The sequence below is a fragment of the Podarcis gaigeae genome (genome assembly GCF_964106915.1).
Source record: "Podarcis gaigeae genome assembly, chromosome: 17".
NCBI lineage: Eukaryota > Metazoa > Chordata > Lepidosauria > Squamata > Lacertidae > Podarcis > Podarcis gaigeae.
In genome coordinates, this window is record NC_139694.1 from 30,122,644 (window position 1) to 30,136,130 (window position 13,487).

At 43.5% G+C, this 13,487-nt stretch overlaps 1 protein-coding gene across 2 annotated transcripts in view; it reads right to left on the reverse strand.

Moving 5' to 3' along the window:
• TRPC4 (transient receptor potential cation channel subfamily C member 4) overlaps nucleotides 1–10,841 on the reverse strand; it is a 59,475-nt gene extending 48,634 nt beyond the window's left edge. The window contains exon 1 of one of the 2 annotated variants that reach the window (XM_083718633.1): nucleotides 10,354–10,841. The gene's annotated coding sequence lies outside the window, so the exon portion shown is untranslated. The remainder of the gene's footprint in view (nucleotides 1–10,353) is intronic. The other variant, XM_083718634.1, reaches the window with a different exon arrangement.
• Between the last annotated feature and the right edge of the window lie 2,646 nt (nucleotides 10,842–13,487).

Genomic DNA, 13,487 nt, shown 5'->3' on the forward strand with positions numbered 1-13,487 from the left:
CTCAAATTCTGTGTAGTCTCAGGGCAATATTTTTACCTCCTAAAAATAAAGACTGAAAATAAAATAATTCTGAAACATTTTGCTTGCATCTCAAAAGCAAAGGAAGCTTGTTATGATTTTGCTCTCCTTTGTTCCCTCAGGTGTCATTTTTTAAATGAGGCCAGAAACCACAGAATGAAGTTGAAAGACTAATACAATAGAAAAATGGGCCTAAATTCAAACCAAACTCCACAATAATAATTTTTCTTGTTTAGAATGAAAAACAGGTGTGTGTGCAGCAGGGATATCTGAACTGTGCAACGTTTTAAATGAAAAGGTTACTATTGCTCTTGTTTTTGAATGATCAATCTTACACATTTTCAAAAACATTATTGGCCATTTTAAACAAAACAATTTGGGACTCTTAAGTGGCCATGATATCTTGCAGAACATCTGTTGAAAGGCTGAGAGACTGTGCAGTAAGGTGAATCCGTGGTAATGTTAATGCAAGGAAATACTATAGCTTTTTACTGTGAGTTCCTTCTGCAGCCTCTTTCATCACATTTCTTGCTTACCACTAAGCATTTTCTTACAGCTTTCAGAATACCCAGTACTAATCACAATTAAAGCATAGTTTTCCACGATACCCCAACTTTTTTTGTTGAACCCTTTAGACTACATTGCACATCCTCATACACTATTATACTGATCTCTTCCTTTCATCCATCGATTCCCTTTGTTATCTCCCTTCTTTCAATATTCAAAACGCCACGCACACTGATGATACTGTATAAGAACAAACACTTGCATTGCATTAGGAAGGACTGTAGTTTGGGACTAATGCAGACTATTTCAGATAAGGAAATAAGTCTATGAGGAAGACCCTGTGAATGACATGCCCCCACAATTATTGCCACTAAAAGGGTGGCAAGTTCATATCAGTAAAGAGAGGCATGAGCCTGCAATGACCTTTATAGAACACAACTGAATACACCATGTTCATTACCAAGGAAGCAGTCTGAGTTTGGTGTAAGGGTCCTTAAAGGCAAGCCGCCAAGATCATTCATCCCCCTGCACTGGAGCTACAACCTGAATCCATTTCTGTCATACAGCCATGTAAAGGGATTTATTCTTGCCCCCTACACCGTGTAAGAAGACTCAAAAGACACCATATTGGTGAAAATGTTATACAATATTTAATGTTGTATGACAATCAGAATATTTGCAAAGTAACAAGCCAATTAAGTAAGTGTGGGCAGGTGTTGTTAACTCACAAATCTTGTTAACTCAAACATCTGCATTTTGTAGCTTCCCGTCAATGACTGGGATAAATATCTCTTCTTGCTAAAAGAACCCTGGAAACATGATCTGAGCCCAATGTAGCTTGCATTTCTTTATTAGACCCTAACTTATACACACATGTAGCATGACACCAAAATGTTCTAGGCATGAGAGGAAAATTCCCTTTGAGTCTTGACTCAGGAATGACTCAGAGGGGTGGGAATTGGAGGCACTGTATCACATTGGTTCCACTCCTACCTGCAGGGTCATCACCAGAAAATAGTACTAGGAGATTGTTGCTTGGTTCTGTGCCTTTTGAGCTGTGGGCTCCCACAAGGGTCCATTTTCTCTCCTATGCTATTCAACAGCTATATGAAACTGTTCTCTGTCATCTGTGGAGTTGGAACATGGCACCATCAACATGCTGATGACATGTAGCTCTTTCTCTCTCCATTCAATCTGAATCAGGAGAGGCTTGGAAGGTGTTGGACCACTGCCTGGAAGCAGTGAAGCACTGGAAGGGGACCAATAAAATGAGGCTGAATCCTGGTCCTGTGGGTGGTTCCCATGTCTGAGAATTATATGTACAACCTACATTGGAAGCAGCTGCACTTCCTCTGAACGAACAGGATCATAGTACTCCTGGATTCCAGTTAGTCACTGGAGTCTCAAGTGGCTTCTGTGGTCAGGAGTGCTTATGCCAGCTTAGGCTGTTTCCCAGTTTTGGTTGTTCCTGGACCAGTATAGGCTGGCCTCAGCTGTCCACACTCTAGTGACTTCTCGCTTAGGCTACTTCAGTGTGCTCTATGTGAAGCCACCCCCTTAGGCAGTCTGGAGGCTGCCTCTTGTGCAGAATGTGGCTGCTAGGTGGATAAGCATGGCAACCCAATGGGACCATGTGTCACCTTTCAGTTTAGTAAGGTGCTAACATGCTCTACAGGGAGCTGGCTTCTGGCACCAGGCCAATTGGCAGACCAACTCTGTGCCATAAAGATGTCTGCAAATGTGACATGAAGGTGGGCAACCTTCATCAACCCTGCCATGTGGGAATCCCTTGCAGAAGACCACAGTGCCTGGAAACAGGCAGTCAAGTCATGTATTCGTAGCAGTGACCAGAGGAGGAATGACTGCTGGGAGGAGCTCAGAGAGAAGAAACACCAGAGTGCATCTACAGCAGCACAAACAGATGCCTTCATCTGCCCCTGCCATAACAAAACTTGTCTCTCCCATAGTGGTCTCTACAGCCACAGTAGGTGCTGCAACCTTCCAACAGCTTGACCTCACCCACAAAGGTGCACTCCTTCACTGTGTCCCAAGATAGACAGATGCCAACAACGTAACAGTTTGTAAAACTGCAATGTTTAAGTGTCTACAGTATCTTTGCAAGGGAAAAGGATAGGGAGAAAACCAGAACAACTTGGTCACACCCCTGTGACCTCCTAGCAGCCCCACTAGCTGTCACTAGTCATATGACATCTCCATTTTAATTGTGCTTTAGATAATGGCAGAAAAGCAAGGCCTCAGCTTCACTAAAGGGCTTTATTATAGAAGCACTTATAAAGTAACAAAATCTAAAAGACAGTGATTGCATTGTACAAAATGATAGTTTGCACATACAGTATTGCAAAATACAATGGCTTTGTAAATCCTGGCAGACCTCATTAAATCAAGCACTAAATTGCAAGCAAGTTCCTCAGCTGCAGTAAACAGAATTCATACAACAGGGTGGAGTGGGGAGTTCTTATTGAGTAAATAAACAAGTGGGGTTTATTATTAATAATAATAATTTGGAAGTTTTCAGAAGCGGTTATATTTTAACTCTGTGAAAGAATCAGTCTGGAAAAAAGTATTTTTTGACTAAAAGTGTTGTGTGTGTGCACGCACACATGCAAAAGGAATTTAGTGTATTTGATTTTATCATTAGTGAAAATGATCTATTTTAACAGTTGGTCAAACTTTTCGGTGCCAAAATTTTAATGACAAATTGTGACATTTCCTTTCAAATATTATATGCATTTTTTCAGCTTTGCAGATGGTAACTGCATAATACATAAATCATTAAATCATTCTAACCAGCATTTGAAACCTGTTAAAATATGCTAAAATGACAAACTTTCAAAAGATACTCATCTCTTATTAAATATACACTCTCAGGTCCAAAGAGATTTATCACTCTTATTCTAAACCAACTAATTTGTTGGAAAGTAACCCAATGCCACTAAACTTCACATGATAACACATACAAGTAATTTCCCCCTGCTATGTGTTTAAGTCTCTTTTCCATATGCAGTTTTTAATTCTTTCAGCTCAGTTCTACTACTGTACCTACATGGCCAAGACTTGCTATTGAGGGCAAATAAACTGAAGCAGTGCTCACTTGAAGGACAGATCCTGAAGCTGAGGCTCCAATACTTTGGCCACCTCATGAGAAGAGAAGGCTCCCTGGAAAAGACCCTGATGTTGGGAAAGATGGAGGGCACAAGGAGAAGGGGATGACAGAGGACGAGATGGTTGGACAGTGTTCTCAAAGCTATGAACATGAGTTTGACCAAGCTGCGGGAGGCAGTGGAAGACAGGAGTGCCTGGCGTGCTCTGGTCCATAGGGTCACAAAGAGTCGGACATGACTAAACAACTAAACAACAACAAAGTGAAGCAAAACTAGCCTTGTGGGTATATGGTTTCCAGGTTTGAGACAGGTCAACTACCTGTTCTGGACAGGGTTTCACTCTCCCTGAAGGACCAGACATGTCGCTTGAGTGTGCTCCTGAATTAATCTTTGTTGCCTGAGGTCCAGGTGGCTTCAACAGCTTAGAGTGCCTTTTACCAGCTTTGTTTGGTATGCCAGCAATTAGCATTTATGAATAGGGCTCACCCAGCCACAGTGGTTCATACACTGGTGACCCTTATAAAGTTTATTAGGAGCTGATAAAAAGGCTCCCATTTTGAAACAGCTTTCTTTTTCCCTGCAATGAGATTTCCTTTTTGTTTGTTCCCCCTTGCTTTTTTGTTCTGGATGTAATTACCTATTCTCCACAAAGGCTCAGTTGGCAGAGGCTAGCACAGTTGCCTTCAAAAAAGTTGTGTACCTAGGATCCTTACAGTGATCCTATGTATAAGGAACCTAACTTTGGATTTTCAAAGATTTAGGCCTTTTCTCAGGCACCGGGGCCTTTTTTTGGACTAAGGAACCACTTGCCACTTAGGAGCTGTGAGATAGTGGGATAACTAACAACAGTTGTGTTAAATGGGCTGTATCACAACTTCTGCTCAGCTAGCCACTTCACTCTTTAATTTATGAATACTGCTTTGAAACTTGTGTTATCTTACAGGCTATTCGGGTTTTGCCCCTCTGAAGCTATGTGGGAATTGCATGCTTTGCTTATTCAAGGGGGTCTTATACACTCCAGGCATCTGCCTTGATTCACTGGAATATCTTAATTGAATTTTGTGTTCAACTGCTCCATTTTTTTCACAGGGCAAAAGTTAGTGCCTCTTAGTTATTAGATTTTAGCCAGCTCATCCAAGACTGGGATAGATTGATCTTCTACCCTGCTGTTGAGGTTTCGTTCTATTTGCTGCTGCAGAGAGTCAATAATGAACCCTTCTTTAACCTGTGGATTTTATTTCTGCTTTATCTTAAATTTCTAGCTTTTTATCAAAGTGGGAAGAACCATCTGGCTTCGAGCACCCATTTTTTACCACCCTAAAACCTGGTTTCAAAAGCAAAATTTATTTATTTATGTATTTATGCCTTTCATAAAATTTACACATTGTTTAATTTTTAAAAACCCCAACCAGAGATTGGCTTACAAAAATATTGAATTTGCAGTTCCTTTCCTCCCCACTCCAAAGATTTCTTGACCTATAATTAAACTGTCCCTCTCTGATATCTAAGTCAGGAAAATGAGATAGGATTACAAGTATATACTGAACTGTGAAACCAAAGTAGCAAGAGTAGCTGCAATCCCAACCTCACTTATCTAGGAGTAAACCCCACTAAATGCAATAGGACTTAATTCTGAGTAGACATAGTTAGGTTGCAGCCATAGTTAGATTTATGATGGGCTATTAGCCACTTTATGAACTCTGAAAGGGAACATGCCAGGAAGTTAATCCAAATATCTGTTGATGGCTGAGACAAGCTGTCTGTTATAACTATTCATTAAGTAGACATATATTTCTGCAACAGCAAATGATGAAACAAAACATGGACTTGTGCAAATTAAGCCAACTGCAGCGGAGTGGAAAATACCAGATGAAAGTGCAAATGAATATCATAATGTATTGAGGCTTCTCCGTACCTCCCTAAACTCAGCAGAACAAAGAATATAACCATATTTTTAAAACAAATGAAAATCTGAAGTAGCAAATAAAAAGCAGGCTAGGATATGTTTTATCTAACTAGAGTCATCCTCCACCCACCCACAGAAAACCTCCATGAAATAAAATATTAGTGTTGATTTCACCAGAGTGCTACTGCTGGTGGGTGGGAAGAAGAGAGATGGATATGTTTTTATGTCTATGTGCTAGTTTTATCACATGTGGTTCTTTTCTGTTGTTGTCTTTATAGTATAAGATAATTGTTTTTGTGTGGCACCACTTAATCTTCTTTTGTACATGTCGTGGTATAAGTGCATTTTGGAATTGAAATCAAGCTCCCATTCTCAAATAGCAGCATCAGCACAAGTTTGGTCCTTTAGTGACTGAGTCATGGGAGATAAGCAGGATTTCAGAGTGGTGGCACACAGTAGAGCCAATACTGAGCAAATGCTTTCCTAAAAATTATTGTCCCAATTCAGCATGAAGCTTTCCAATGCAAGCCCCTTTAAAATGAACAGGAGCTACACATGAGCACAGCATAGTTCTGAATAGTTTCAGTAGAGTTGGTGCAGAAGTATTTCCAGTTAGATTGTGTTCTTTGACAAATGGCAAGCTCTAATGAATCACAACTTTTTCTTATAAGCAAGTTTGGGCTGGTGTCAAGATTATATTTGCTTTGAATAAATAAGAAGCACAGAAAAAGAACTCCTGCAATGAAAATAATACTTTACATCTAAACAATATTTATCCCCACCACTGTTAATGAATGCACCCTGAACCTATTTTCTTACAGTCAGAAAAATATTCTCTGGGCCTGAAGCCCTATTCTAATTCTGGGGAATAAGTCAGACGTACCAAGAGCTTTCCGCAAGTCATTGCAGGTGCTGCTTTCTTCCAAAGAAGCCTGTCTTAACTCTCTGTCAGGGCTGGCCTGACTTCACAAGCAATACAAGTTTTTTGTTTGGAGAGCAGGGATTCTAACGGAATAGGATGAAATACAAGAAGTTCACCCAGGATCTATTGAATTCATCAGATGAGTAGTACAATGCCCAGCCTCTTCTGCAACCTTCTACTTTCATTCTGCAAGTGGTTGTCATCAGCAAGGGAAGTTTGCTCACTCTGCAACTATTCCAGAGTTGCAAAATGTAAGGTTCTGTTTCAAGATCAGTTAAAGTCTAGTCCATTTTTGGTGGGGGGAACCTAGAGAAGCAGACCCTTGCATTTCTGGAGGGGCTTCAACTGCCCACATTCAATCATCATCAACACTCTGCTGACAAAAATCCTCATTCCTAGAGGCCTAAACTGACCTAAATCCCTTCTTCAAAATTCTGGTAAATGGACTTTGGTGCAGCCCAGTAGTTAAGCCACAAGTTCTTAAATCGCATAAATCCCCAAGCCCCACTTCACTACAAGTGAAGTTTACATATATTTTGGTGATGTTGCCCTATATCTGATACACCTCCTAAATGGGATCCAGGACAGTGTCCAATTTTCTGATATGTGGACACAATCGAGGATCACCCCCTGAGGATGGAATCCTCAGTATTAAATAATGATTATAGTAAAAGGTAAAAGGTCCCCTAACGAAAACCTTGCTCCACCACCACAGAGTCATCCCACTCCACATCCCACTGCTTTCTGCTATGCCAATCCTTCTGTGGACTGGGCTCATAGTCTCTCTTTGTTCTGCAGTTTGCTAACTTCCCTGGAGTAAATGTGTCTCTGATGTAGTTTTAGTATACATTTGAGCCTTCAGATGTGCTGGGCATGTTCCCTCCATGGGGAAGGAATTCTTGGATGAGGAAAGAGCTTCTGAAATTATCTACACCCTAGGGAGCCCAAGAGGCTTCCTGGGGTGCCACACACATCTTACTTTGTGGTGTGTATGATAAGCACTCTCTGTACTTTCTTACTTTCTCTTCCTTTAATATTCCTGTCTGGTGTAAGATGTTTATTCTGGAGTGGCCATTTTTAAATACTGAGCATTTTTTCACTGTCTCATTTAAATATATTTTGGTTGCCAGATGTGCTGGGAATCGATCAAGGAGATGCTAGTGGAGGCAGTGCTTGTAAAAATCAAAATTGCCCAGTAGTGTATTCCATAGTTCTGAAATTCATCTTGTCCAGATTTATCCTATTTTATGGCGTGCCAGCTACTTCTTTTTCGATTCATGGTGCCTGTAATTTAGCCAGACCATCTCAGAGCTTACAAAAGTGAACACAATGCACAGATGAATTCCTTCAGTCACTAGGTTTACCATATAAGTCTGTCTGTTGCTCCTCTCACCACAGTTCTTTGCCATATAACCAACCTCTCACTTTCTTCTTTTCCCTGACTCCTTCTCTGTGCTTGCAGACTTCTGTAGCACTTGGCTTTATATGCAAACTGAAAAAGAACAAGCCTAAAGGGCTGAATGCTGCAATATTCTACTTAAGATCTGTTGCATGTTTAACTGGCTCTTATCAACTTTGATTTTTCAGAACTGAAAAAGATTTTTTTTTACTGTAATCTCAAAGTTCACAAGAAGAACAAGATTCTTTGGAGGAACCTTTGAAAATTTGCAAGTCTTTCTGTTTAACCTTGAAAAGCAGTCTCAAACTGCAGGTGATAGTAGCAGAACTATTTTTAAAGCGATTGTAAATAAAAATGTAGGGCCCAGTTTTAAGGTTGTAAGGGGCAGCTGAGTGCCCCCTTTGCCCATGGCTTACCTCCCTGCAGTTCTTCCAGCAGAGACAGATTTAGGATAGTTCCGCCGTATTGGGCACTGAGCCGAAGGGGATGCTAAAGGGTTTAGCAATTATGATGTAGTGCACGTGTAGAATAGAAAGGGATGCCAAATATTGGCGTGCCACTGAAATTTGAAAGACTGAAGTTCGCCCCTGCCTCTAGGCACTGCCAGGATCATTTTTGGTATCAGAGACCAACTGTGGAAGGGAGTAGGAACATAAACTGCAGGAGGGAAGGGGAGTTCAGAACCCCTCACTTATATAGCCACCTGCACTTAAAAGCACCTCCCCCTCCCAAGTCTTGCATTATGTGATTAGAACAGGCCCAGGTTTAAACAAATGAATCGCCAGCTTCGTGTAGAAAGGGCTAAGGAAGAAATGTGAATTTCACGGGGCTCTGAACCTCATACTCTGATTTATGCTACAAAACAAGGTTTCAATCGGATCAGTTTTTTTAAAAATCAACATCTGATTGCAATAATTATGATTAAATTTCATGTTAACTCAATACAGCATAGTATTTTTCTGTTGGTCCTCACTTCTCCAAAATTCTTTCCAGATATCACTGCATGTTTCCACTCTTCCTTCTCTGATGAACGTATTGCCTCATAAACCAATTCAGATTAATGCTTTTGTACCATACTTTGAGTATTTCCCCCTCATTTCTCATCAATTTCTAGACAGAAAAAAATGTCAAGCAAAAGTTGAAATTCTACAGAACAGGACTGTATTTCTTCTGCATAATTAATAGTACCGAACCAATCTATTCAAATTCATCCAATGATGATGTGGGTAAAATCAAAAGGAGCATCATTGGTCACCAAGGCTACTCATCTGTACAATAGGGTAATGTTCTCCCTTTAGTGCTACTGCCATGCTCATATCTAGCAAGTAGATTTGAGAAACAAATCTATTTTTTTATTGACAGGATAGAACTGCAAAGTTATAGATAGCTGTTGTTTTTTTAAAAAAAAAAAACAGCAACTGACAAGTTACTAGTGAAATACCAAGACACATCTTGGTTCTGCGTGAGATTTAAAAGAAACAGCCTTGAGTACAGTTCACACATTTTCAAGCGATGTACACATATATGCATGAACCGGCTCTTGACCGTACACATCATTATCTTACAACCTCAATCCTACATCTGAAAAAAACGGGAACAACTTCTCTCGCTGGCAGCACTATAAACAGGATTAAAAGTGCTGTCATTAATTTTTTTTCCCCTTTGCCACCTAGCAAAACTGATGACCCTCTCTTCTATGTTCCATTCTATAGTGTTTAAAAGGCGCTCCTATGTCTGGAAAATAAACACACAAGAGAATTGGCTGAGGTACGGACGCCGGTGTGTGCTTGGACCCGTTCACAAACACAGAAATAATTTGACAGAAACGAGGCAGCCCGGAAAGGGGAGACACAGGCCTGGGTCTTTTTGCTGCAACGTGTGAAGCGACCCTTCTGCAAGCCTTCAAAGGGAGTAATAACAATGCCTCCCTCTCTACCCCACAACCTGCCTTCTTATTTTGTGAGGATTTTAAGTTTCTCTGGACCTCAGCATTGGGAGGATGGGGGGGGGGGGAGAAGTCATGTTTGCCCCTCCAAGTTATGGGTCTCCCTAACCCTAACCAGCACCACCTTTTTCACACCCCCTTCTTGGGGAGAAATAGACCCTTCGCCTCTCACGCCAGGGCACGAAAAAGTTACCCCTGGTGCTAAGTGATGGAAAACCTATACAGTACTTCCCATTTGACTTTCCTCTGGCAATGTTTCATTCCGGATTGTTTTAAAACCGCTTCGAGGTGGTGGTTGCCTGCCCTCCCCCCCCCCCCCCAATAATCTACGATGAGGAATAAATCACCACAGAAGAGTTGGAATGGGACCGCCAAGGGTCATCTAGTCCAACCCCCCCCCTGCAATGCAGGAATCTTTTCCCCCTAAGAATAATAAAAACCGTTCTAGAGATACAAACAGCCCCCCCCAAAAAAAAAACCCAACAACAACAACAACAACCCGTACAGTCCTCAAGCGAGCCGGGGAGAACTTACTGGGCGTGAGAAGGAAAGGCAGGCTCGGCGAGGCAGCCGCATTTTCCCGAAGACAGCGAAGGTCTCTCTCTTTCTCTCCCTCAAGTCCTCTCGCCGGCCACCCCGAGGCGCCTTCGCCCGGCGCTCCCCTCAGGATCTCCTCAGGATTCCCCCAGGCGGAGGTGCTGCCGCTTCGCCGCCGCGCAACAGATGAGTCCGGGCGGGGTGGGGGGCCGGGAGAGAGCAGCGGCTTCTCCGGGATTGGCGAGGCAGGAGGTGGGCGGGCGGGCGGGCGGGCGTGGGGGATCCTTCCCACTCACCCACCCACCCACGCCGGCTCCGGCAGGGCGGGCAGCGGGCAGAGCGTCGTCGGCGAAGCTCCTCTTCGGCTCCCCTCACACAAGGAACGCCGCTCGCCTCAGACGGAGGAGGGCTTCTCCCCGACTGGCTCCCTCAGTCTGCCGATACCAGCAAGAGCGCGCGCGGGCACGAATTCACACACACACACATAAACACCTGGGAAAGGCGGGAATTGGCGCCTCGCCTCCGCGCGCCCCCTCTAGGTTCCTGAGGGAACGCAGGCTTTACAACCGGTAGTAGCTGACAGGGCAATCCGGCGAGGGCTCCGCTGTTCTTAAGTCAGGGCCTTTCCCCCACGTGCCTTTACAGTGGTACCTTGCTTGCTTCTCAAGTTTAATCTGTTCCAAAACCAAAGCGTTCCAAAACCAAGGCGTGCTTTCCCATAGAAAGTAATGCAAAATGGATTATTCCGTGCCAGACTTTGGGAAATCACCCCTAAAACAGCAATTGAACATGAATTTTACTATCGAACGAGACCATTGATCCATAAAACGGAAGCAATAAACAATGTACTGCAGTTACACAATCAATCAATCAGTAGCTGAACTGGGTTCCACACAGTCTCAAAAGAAAAAAGGAGCCGCAAAAACAAAAACGCAAAATAAATAGCAAAAACAGACAGACCTCAGCATAACACTCAAAACGGAAGTGTGGCACTCAGAATGGAGCATGTTCGGCATCCGAAAAAAGGTTCACAAAACAGAACACTTACTTCCAGGTTTGCAGTGTTTGAGTTCCAAGATAATAATAATAATAATAACAACAATTTATTATTTATACCCCAGCCACTCTGGGCGGCTCCCAATCGAGTGTTAAAAACAATACAGCATTAAATATTAAAAACATCCCTAAACAGGGCTGCCTTCAGATGTCTTTTAAAAATAGGATAGCTGCTTATTTCCTTGACATCTGATGGGAGGGCGTTCCACAGGTAGGGCGCCACCACCGAGAAGGCCCTCTGTCTGGTTCCCTGTAACTTCACTTCTCACAATGAGGGAACCGCTAGAAGGCACTTGGTGCTGGATCTCAGTGTCCGGGCTGAATGATGGGGGTGGAGACGCTCCTTCAGGTATACAGGACTGAGGCTGTTTAGGGCTTTAAAGTTCAGCAGCAACATTTTGAATTGTGCTTGGAAACGTACTGGGAGCCAATGCAGATCTCTCACGACCGGTGTTATGTGGTCCCGGCAGCCACTCCGGATCACCAGTCTAGCTGCCACATTCTGGATTAATTGCAGTTTCCAGGTCACCTTCAACGGTAGCCCCACGTAGAGCGCATTGCAGTAGTACTGGGAGCCAATGTACATCTTTCAGGACCAGTGTTATACTGTCTTGGTGGCCACTCCCAGTCACCAGTCTAGCTGATGCATTCTGAATTAGTTGTAGTTTCCAGGTCACCTTCAAAGGTAGTCCCACATAGAGTGCATTGCAGTAGTCCAAGCGGGAGATAACCAGAGCATGCACCACTCTGGCGAGACAGTCCGCGGGCAGGTAGGGTCTCAGCCTGTGTACCAGATGGAGCTGGTAGACAAACACCCTGGACACAGAATTAACCTGTGCCTCCATGGACAGCTGTGAGTCCAAAATGACTCCCAGGTTGCGCACCTGGTCCTTCACACCCGCCCGCCCCCTGTCCCCTCAGAACAGTACTTCTGTCTTTTCAGGATTCATCCTCAATCTGTTAGCCACCATCCATCCTCCAACCGCCTCTAGGCACTCACGCAGGAAATTCAGCGCCTTCACTGGTTCTGATTTAAAAGAGAGGTAGAGCTGGGTGTCTCTCTCACCAAAAGCGTTTGAGTACCAAAGCATTTGAGAACCAAGGTACCACTGTACTGAGGTGGCTGGCTACCTTGGCAAGGTTCAACAATGACACTCTGCAGGAACTTCTCAGTTCCTGGACAGCGGCGTAGTTGTGGGAGATGCCAGCTTTGTTGCCCCCGGAAGGTGAAGGGTGCCAGCTCTCTGCCCCCGAGCCTGGCACCACCGTCAGGCTGCTAGAGCTGGTGGTGCCAGGGGCCGGCCCACCCATGAGGCAAGGTGAGGCAACCACCTAAGTGGCCTCTTGGCAAACAGGAGGTGCTGCTGGTTCCACCACCCCTTATTCCTTGGTGTAGGTCTTTATCCCCCTGAAATATCTGAATCCTATTGTTCTAAGACCAATCAGACTGCTGCATTTTGGATCCTATTCAACTGAGTACATAACACACACACACCCTTTGTTCCTGAGGCAGATATTCACTCACCCCTTCTTCCATGGCTGGCAGGAGGTGGTGCCATTTGGAGGCTCGCCTCAGGTGCCAAAATTTATTGAGCGGGCCCTAGTTGTTGTTAATGTTATTACTTTATATCCCACCTTTTCCCCCGAAAGGGACGCAAAGTGGCTTACAGATGAAAATAAGACCCACTGAAAATATAAAGGGGGGCTCACTTAAAAAGCAATGGAAGGAGTGCTTTTCTTCTAAAAAAAAGTTTAGGGGTACTCTCATTTTCCTACTCATATTGAAGTACTGCCCCTCAGTGAGGCCAAACTTAGATTCACAAAATATTTAGGGGCATGCCTACCTCTGCATACCCCCCCCCCAAAAAAAAAAACAGCACTGAATGGAACATTGATAAGATTAAAACACACATATGCACACACTCTCCATATAGGTAAAAAGGTAAAGGACCCCTGGACAGTTAAGTCCAGTCAAAGGCGACGATGGGGTTGCAGCTACATGGCACCTTAAACCTAGGTTATGGGCACAACAACAGAATGTCCAGGCACATTTCTTTTATAACAAGGACACAAAG